At 38.9% G+C, this 8,959-nt stretch overlaps 1 non-coding gene across 1 annotated transcript; it reads left to right on the forward strand.

Annotated features, from left to right (window-relative positions):
* The first annotated feature begins 2,346 nt into the window (after positions 1–2,346).
* Trnah-gug (transfer RNA histidin (anticodon GUG)) lies at positions 2,347–2,418 on the forward strand. The gene has a single exon. It is a non-coding gene; the product is annotated as a tRNA-His (tRNA).
* Positions 2,419–8,959: the final 6,541 nt, after the last annotated feature.

Below are 8,959 nucleotides of genomic sequence, written 5' to 3' on the forward strand. Positions count from 1 at the left end.
TTGTACCCGAGTCCAGCTTGTCCGAGTCCGAGCCGAGCCGAGTCCATTTGTATCCGAGTCCGAGCCAAGTCCGAGTCCTTTGTGTCCGAGTCCGGACTCGAGTCCAAGTCCGGGGGTGCTGAGTCCGAGCCAAGTCCGAGTCCAACAAAAATAAGACCTGAGTCCGGACTCGAGTCCGGTCCGGCAGTACCTGATCAAGCCTATTCGCCTATTGCACGGTTCCGCCATATGCGAGGAGAACCTTGAACCAGACTTGTACCCGAGTCCAGCTTGTCCGAGTCCGAGCCAAGCCGAGTCCATTTGTATCCGAGTCCGAGCCAAGTCCGAGTCCTTTTGTGTCCGAGTCCGGACTCGAGTCCAAGTCCGGGGGTGCAGAGTCCGAGCCAAGTCCGAGTCCAACAAAAATAAGACCTGAGTCCGGACTCGAGTCCGGTCCGGACTCGGTCAGAGTCCATGACCGGAGGTGGGGGGGTCATTCAACTTGAATGTGACATGTATCTGCCTACTGGCATTGCTTAGTAGGAAATTGTATAAAAATGGGTCATTGGGTATAACAAAATGAAAAAGCTAGGGTAATTGGGTATAACATTTTGAAAGAAGGGGGTCATTTTGTATAAAATTTTGAAAAAATGGGTCATTATTCCAAATATTGGAGCATAAATGACGAAGATGTCATGATAGTCAGGCATGGTGAAAGCATCTGGATGGTGAAAGTAGGCCCTAGGCCTAGGCCTAAATGTGAATAAAAAATCAAACATGTTTGTTTGATGAAAAAAATATAATATCACAATAGCAATGGATGTTCGAAATGGTGTTATTCTTGATTTATGACAATAAATTGGTTAATAAAACATTTAAAAAAAAGTGGTGAGAAGTTTCGAACTTGAGCAAAAATTCATAAATGGGTTAGAAGTCCATGGCCTTAACCGCTTCGCCACAGGGACGTCACGTTATAACGAGGTGTGAAAGTGGAGTATTTATTAATATGAATGTATGCTGTGGTCCGGAAAGAATAAAAGAATTGTGAAAAACTTGATTTGTTGGCAAATGGGATCCAGAATTTGTATGTAGGGTATCCAGGAAAATGCTAGGGTATATTTGAAAGAAAATCTGAAAAAGTGGTGCGACAGTGACAGCCATGTATGGCTGTAGCAGTGACGAAAGATTGTGGATATCAGTATGATTAGCTATGATTTGCCACTAATTTTGGCTATGAAATACCGCGTGAAATAAAGCAAGAATGTTTGTTTATTATCAAACAATCGCATTGACTGTAAGATTGGTGTAGCTTTTTGAAATAATGAGTTATTAAAATATGACACTTTGGACAGTAAATAAGATTTAGCATGGTTTTAGATATATTTTGTACCCAGCGAAAAATATCATAGAACAATAGCGTTTTGTTCCGTGTAAATATAGTCTTGCGGTGCATCTGTTTATTCTTCTTTATCAGTCGTTATTTTTTAAACTTGCTGGTCATGCTACCGCATGACTCTAATAGTATCTTAACAATTAACAGTGGGTTTGAAAGATCACTGAAAAAAGATGAACACAATGAGAATTTGAGAATCTCACTGCGGAGAAACGAGTCGATCAAATTACGTAGCGTCATGCTGCACGGGACTTCGCAAAAATGTCTTTTTTCTGACTGTACCTACTTTTGAGCGTAATGAATAATTAGTAGAGTGGTATAGCTCAAAATTCAGTCTTTTTACAGTTTAATAGCCCTTAAATTCGACCGGACCTTAACGACCGTTTAGGGCCGTTTATCCGGTAAAAAAGGCCTTTTTATTATCGAGGATCAATCCCGCTTAAGGTTAGTAACTATTTTAAACTGTTGCGATTTGATAGTTCACATTATCTTGCGAATGGTAATGAGCTTTGACAAAACTTGCATTGCTCATTTCATAGCGAGTGTATAGAAGAATTCAAATATCACAGATATACTTTTATAGGTCTTGTGGTTCTTGAGTTATGTTATAAAGGGGCTGGAACAACAACACTTTTGTAAAATGCACATAACTCATTAACAACAATAAATCAAGCAAGTTTTAAAAGTGTATGATTTGTAGAATGAATTTTTGCTAAACATCAAAGTGTTATTAATTATATTAATTTAGATATTGAAAATCGATACTTTGGCTGCGTCGACCAACAATATTGCGTCTACCCTTAAATGGACCTCCAGCGAAAAACCCAGACAAACGGGCACTATGACAGGTGAAAAAGTGTCACAGCGCCCTCAAAAAATAACAATAGCGATTGCAATTTAGCGAGCGTTTGCAATTTTTGGGCGCTGCTTTACCAGCTTTTACCATATCAGATGTTTCGCAAAAATCTCAAGGTGCTGTGATAGTCTAGTGGTTAGGACCTTGCGTTGTGGCCGCAATAACCCAGGTTCGAATCCTGGTCACGGCAAATTATTGTCAGTATTATTTTTGTCATTTTTAAACAGGTACATGTATGACATATTAATTTTGTACAAGCAGTTTCAGCTTTGATTTTTTTTAAATTATGAACGCCTGGACATAGGTGTGTGTGGGGGTTGGGAGGGCGAGTTAGCGCAGCGGTAGTTCCCTCGCTTTGCACCACTGAGGTCCCGGGTTCAAGCCCCGGCGCGGCCCAAGGACTCATGTGCACTTGGTTTATCCCGATTCCATGCTCGCTCTCGCAGGTTTTCTCCGGGATCTCCGGTTTCCTCCTGTATCGCAAAAATCGGTGATTAGTTGTTTGGTTATCAAAAACTTCCTTCACCCAATGGAATTTGGGGAGCTGCACAGATAATTGGTGGATGTTACAATCTAAATGCTGATAGGTGTGCGCCGTTCGGCAGCAACCTAGTTGATGCGATCTGATTGTGATGATTCACCGTTGCAGCAAAATTACAGCGCTTTGAGTCCTTTAAGATCTGGAGAAAGGCGCTTTATAAATCCAAAAATTTATTTATTTATTTATTTGGTGAGCGAGCGAGTGCATAATTAATTCGAATTTATCAATCAAGCGAACACGTGAATGATTGAGTTATTTTCTCAGTGAGTTAACAATGAATGAGTCGGTCACTGTTTGATCAAGTTTTAATTTTAAATCGGCCATGTTATAATTTCATTTCTATGTTTTAATCACATAATTCAGATAACTACCAGAAGTCTATCGAATGTCACGAGGAAGCGATGGAAGTACGGAAAGAGCTCTTTGGTCTCCACCCTACCATAGGAGAGGGCTACAACAATTTGTGCTTAGTCTATGACAGAGCAGGACAACGTGAAAAAGCTCTTGAGTACGCCAAGAAAGGATTAGAGATAAAGCGAATATTCGTCAAACAGCCATCCAACATTATGTTGGTTTCACTACTAAACGTTGCCTTGTTCACCCACACCATTGAAGGTGATTCGGATAAATCTCTGGACTGTCTTAATGAAGCTTACAAGATCAGGAAAGCTCTGGGACTTAAACAGTACTTGACCGGTGTCATCGAGCATTATAGAGGCGACATGTTGATGCATTCTGAACGTTGGCAAGAAGCTGCGAACAGTTACTCAGAAGCAGTGCATTGGTATCGCGTCACAGAGGTGAGCTCACGGACTATCACAGACGCGCTTCATAGGTGGGGAGTGGTATTAAAGCATTTAGGATGCTATGATGAAGCTCATCAGAGGCTCATGGAAAGCTATCAGATTTCGAGTGATCTGATGGCAGAAGGTCATAGCAAGACGAAGGATAGTAAGAATCTTGAAGAAACTGTCAAAGAACTAGATGATCTGAAAAGGATACGAATTGAGGAGAGTAGGCGATAGCCTATGTCAGCTTTATGACCGTGCAGCGCAGGCCCACCCCCCCCCCCCCCCACTCAGCACAAAAATTGACACCCATGAAAGTTACCAAATAGCACGGAATAGGGGCAATTTCTTTACCAGTAGCGAGGACCGCGAAATTGGGAAATTGGTGCCCCTACCCCCAGCCCCCCAAATCAACAAAAAAATTGACAACCATGAGAGTTACCAAATAGCGAGGACAGCGAAATTGGGAAAAAAGGTGTATATAATTTGGACAGTCCGCGAAATTTGACCGTGAAATCAGCAAAATAGGGGGTATTTAATTTGCACTGTCCGCGAAATTTGGATAAAAGGGGTACTTGGGGAAAATCCAGTAATTTTATGTCAATATTTAGTGTCACTGAAAAGCAAAGGGGTGTTTGAAATTCTAGTCATTGAAAAGGGGTGTTGATTTCATGAAAAATCATTGCAAAGGGTGTCTTTAAAAGATTTGGTAACTCTCATGGTTGCCAACTTTTGTGTTGAGTTGGGGCCAGACCTACCCACCCACCCACCCAAGAATATCATAGATACGGGGGAGTGGGAATGGAATTGGCATATTTTTTTTAAGTGAGGCTGCTTTGGCGACCCCCCTAGTGGTAGCGCCTGGGCAGGTTTCCCCCTAGTTATGCCACTGCTAATGACTGACACTAATATGAAACACAGAGACATTATTTTATTGTATGATATATTTTATTCATGTTATAGTATTTACAAATAATTATAAAACTTAAATATCAAATCATAAAATGACATGTTGATAAATTGTAAAGATTAACACATAATTAAATTAAAAAATTTATTGTGCTGGCGGGCCTTTTCATACTGTCTGACCCTTGCCCATCATGCAGGGAAAATCCTGTCTACTGCTGATATTTGTATTGATGAGGTAGCTGTCTACTGCATGCTGATATTGGTATTGATGAGGTAGCTGTCTACTGCTGATACACGGTGTTGATGAGGTAGCTGTCTACTGCTGATATTGGTATTGATGAGGTAGCTGTCTACTGCTGATATTGGTGTTGATGAGGTAGCTGTCTACTGCTGATATTGGTATTGATTAAGTAGCTGTCTACTACTGATACTGGCATGAAGTAGCTATCTACTGCTGATATTGGTCACGGATATTGGTATTGATGAAGTAGCTATCTACTGCTGATATTGGTATTGATGAAGTAGCTATCTGATATTGGCATTGATGAAGTATCTTTCGACTGTTGATATTGGTATTGATGAAGTAGCTATCTACTGCTGGTATTGTTATTGATAAAGCTATGTTATATACTGCTGATATTGGTATTGATGAAGTAGCTATCTACCGCTGATATTAGTATTGATGAAGTAGCTATCTATTGCTGATATTGGTATTGATGAAGCTAAGTTATCTGCTGCTGATATTGGCATTGATGAAGTAGCCATCTACTGCTGATATTGATGAAGTAGCTATCTACTGCTGATAGTTGTATTGACGAAGCTAAGTTATCTACTTCTGATATTAGCATTGATGAAGTAGCTAAGTTATCTAGGCCTACTGCTGATATTCAGTGGCATTGATGAAGTAGCCATCTACTGCTGATATTGATGAAGTAGCTATCTACTGCTGATATTTGTATTGACGAAGCTAAGTTATCTACTTCTGATATTAGCATTGATGAAGTAGCTAAGTTATCTAGGCCTACTGCTGATATTCAGTGGCATTGACGAAGTAGTAAGAAAGAAAGGAAGCTGCGAAAGAAAGATAGAAAAGCAAGCAAGCAGGAAAGAGAGAAAGAAAGAAAACAAGCAAGCAGGAAAGAAACATCAAGGAAGAAAGAAACTTAGCCTAGCAGGAAAAAAAATTGAAAGAAAGAAAGCAAGAGAAGAAAGAAAGAAGAAGCAAATCACATCTACCGTATTTTATTCAAGAAGAAAACAAGTCCGAATAGTGCCCTCAACGTCGTCGGTTAGAATGTCAAAAGTGTAAAAATTGTTCAAATGGTCCTGATTTTGGGGTTTAGGTACTCGCCCGTGTTAAATCGCGTCCACGTACGACATTTTATACGTCAAAAACGTATACGATGCCGTGTCTTCGTACCACTGACAAGATGGTACCGATTTCAGTGGTTAGGTAGTAGTCCGTGTTAAAGCGCTTCTACGTACGATATTTTATACGTGAAAACGTATACTTACGATATCTGGTCATTTGAAAACAACTAAAAATCAGTGGAGTAAAAAATTCTTCTCATCTTCTCTGGTAAAACTAAAACAAAAATTGTGTTCACTCAACATCAGGCTTAAGTAAAAAAAAGAATCAATTAATCCACTGTTTCTCCTCCTACCAGCAAACACAAAAACGTTTTAAAAACGTTTTAAATAAGTTATATTTTGGCTTTTGGTTTAGGTAAAAACGTTTTAATAACATTAAAATGTCGGGTTATATAAAGGTCATGATAACGTTTTAAAACGTTTTGTATGAAAACACACTACAACAACATTTTTTAATGTTTTCAAAAAATTTTATTGTAAACTATTTTTGCAAACATTTTTGCCAAATATTGTGTCAATACTTAAATAATATTATGTTAAAATATTTGAATCCAGCAAACACAGAAATGTTCTTATAATGTTTTTTTAAAAACCTTTTAATAACATTTAAATGTCGGGTTATATAAAGGTTATGAAAACGTTTTTAAAAGGTTATTAAAAATATTTTGGGCAAACATTTTTCGCAAAATATGTTTCCAACCCCAAAATAACATTCTGTTTAGAATGTTTTGTATCAAGTTTTCAAGAATGTTTTTGGAATGTTATTAAAACGTTTTTATACCATTTATATAACCCGACATTTAAACGTTTTCTGTAAAACATTTTGTTTGCTGAGCAGTAGATTATCAAAAAATGTTTTTTAAGGTTATGAAAACGTTTTATACTCTTACTATACCCTTTATATAACCCGACATGTAAACGTTTTCTGACAACCTTTTATAACCTTTTGCGAATGATGTCGAAAACGTTTTGTGTTTGCTGGGTACTGTCTTCTTTCTAATAAACGGGTTTAAGAGGCTGACATTTTCTTCGGAAGGGGGTCAGGTGGGTCCCTGGAGGGTCATAAATTCGGAAGGGGTCAGGTGGGTCCCTGGAGGGTCATACATTTTGGAAAGAAAAATAGGGGGGAGGGTCATCAAATTTTGATGACCAAAATGTAGGGAGTTACAAAGATATCCACAGATAGTGTCTTTACTTTTTGTAAATTTGCGACACCCCCCCCCCCTTCCGAAGAGAATGCCAGCCCCCTAAGGGCAAAAGAGGCAAGACTATTTTGGCAGGTCGAATGGGGCATACAAGCGGATTTTGGCAAACATTTACGGGGCACCCTGCTCCCTACACTAGGCTTGCATAAAAAATAGCATGTGCAAAGCAAAGGGGGAGGGGGTAAAGACTTTTTGGTAGGCCAAGAGGGGGAAGCAATTTTTTGGCAGGTCAAGGTGGGGCGAAAGTGGACTTGGGGGGTGATTGACTTTTGCCCTTTTCGGGTTCATCTAGAACATTTTCACCATCCAATCCGTGTGACTATTTCTCTCAAAAATGTGCACATGCATATTTTAGGACTTTTGGTGGATTTGGCATCCCCATAGAGCTGTATATAGAAATCTTTGGTGGATTTGGCGAGGAGGGGGCATTCCCCATAGAGCTGTTTTATATGAGCTCTATGGGCATCCCTCCACAGGAAAGCTAGCTATGCAACTGACATTTTATCACTTGTCAGCATAGTCAGTAAAACTGCAACATTAAAAATCATTGCAAAGGGGGCCTTTAAAAGATTTGGTAACTCTCATGGTTGCCAACTTTTGTGTTGAGTTGGGGGGCCAGGCCCTACCCCCACCCAAGAATATCATAGATACGGGGGTGTGGGAATGAAATTGGCATATTTTTTTAAGTGAGGCTGATTTGGCGACCCCCTAGTGGTAGCGCATGGGCATATTTCCCCCCTAGTTATGCCACTGCTACTGACTGACACTAATATGAAACACAGAGACATCATTTTATTGTAAACATCTCAAAAAAAGTAACTAACCCCCCCCCTTAAATAATGACCATTTGTCAAAAACAGGTGATTGTATTACAAATCTGTAAAATGCGTTGGAAGCAGAATTTATTTCTGCACATTTTGACACCTCATTTGTAGCAATTGACTAAATATTGACGTCACAGCGTACATATAAATCAATGTAGCCCAAGATTTGAAAGTTGCAGTAAATTCTATTGAGTTTGCATTCAGTGTAATGGAACAAAATCTGTGTAATGATATATGAATGTTTTTGTATTGTAAAAATGTGTATGTAAGTGCAACTGTCAAATCTGGACCTCACTACATTAAATTGACCGGTGTTTTATTGTTTTCTGGGCTATCGTATCAAATGAGGTGTCAAATTGCGCAGAAATAAATTCTGCTTCCAACGTATTTTACAGATTTGTAATACAATAACGCCTTTGAATAATGGCCATTATTTAAGGGGGGGTTAGTTACTTTTTTTGAGATGTTTATGATATATTTTATTCATGTTATAGTATTTACAAATAATTATAAAACTTAAATATCAAATCATAAAATGATCTGTTGATAAATTGTAAAGATTAGCACATAATGAAAATTTTAAAATATATTGTGCTGGCGGGCCTTTTAATACTGTCTGACCCTTGCCCATCATGCAGGGAAAATCCTGTCTACTGCTGATATTTGTATTGATGAGGTAGCTGTCTACTGCATGCTGATATTGGTATTGATGAGGTAGCTGTCTACTGCTGATATTGGTATTGATGAGGTAGCTGTCTACTGCTGATATTGGTATTGATGAGGTAGCTGTCTACTGCTGATATTGGTATTGATGAGGTAGCTGTCTACTGCTGATATTGGTATTGATGAGGTAGCTGTCTACTGCTGATATTGGTATTGATGAGGTAGCTGTCTACTGCTGATATTGGTATTGATGAGGTAGCTGTCTACTGCTGATATTGGTATTGATTAAGTAGCTGTCTGCTTCTGATATTGGTATTGATGAAGTAGCTGTCTACTGCTGATATTAGTATTAATGAAGTAGCTGCCTACTGTTGATATTGATATAATATTGATGGTTGAGCATGATACCATAACATATCGGATGAGTCAT

Source organism: Amphiura filiformis, chromosome 9 (genome assembly GCF_039555335.1).
Source record: "Amphiura filiformis chromosome 9, Afil_fr2py, whole genome shotgun sequence".
NCBI classification, from domain to species: domain Eukaryota; kingdom Metazoa; phylum Echinodermata; class Ophiuroidea; order Amphilepidida; family Amphiuridae; genus Amphiura; species Amphiura filiformis.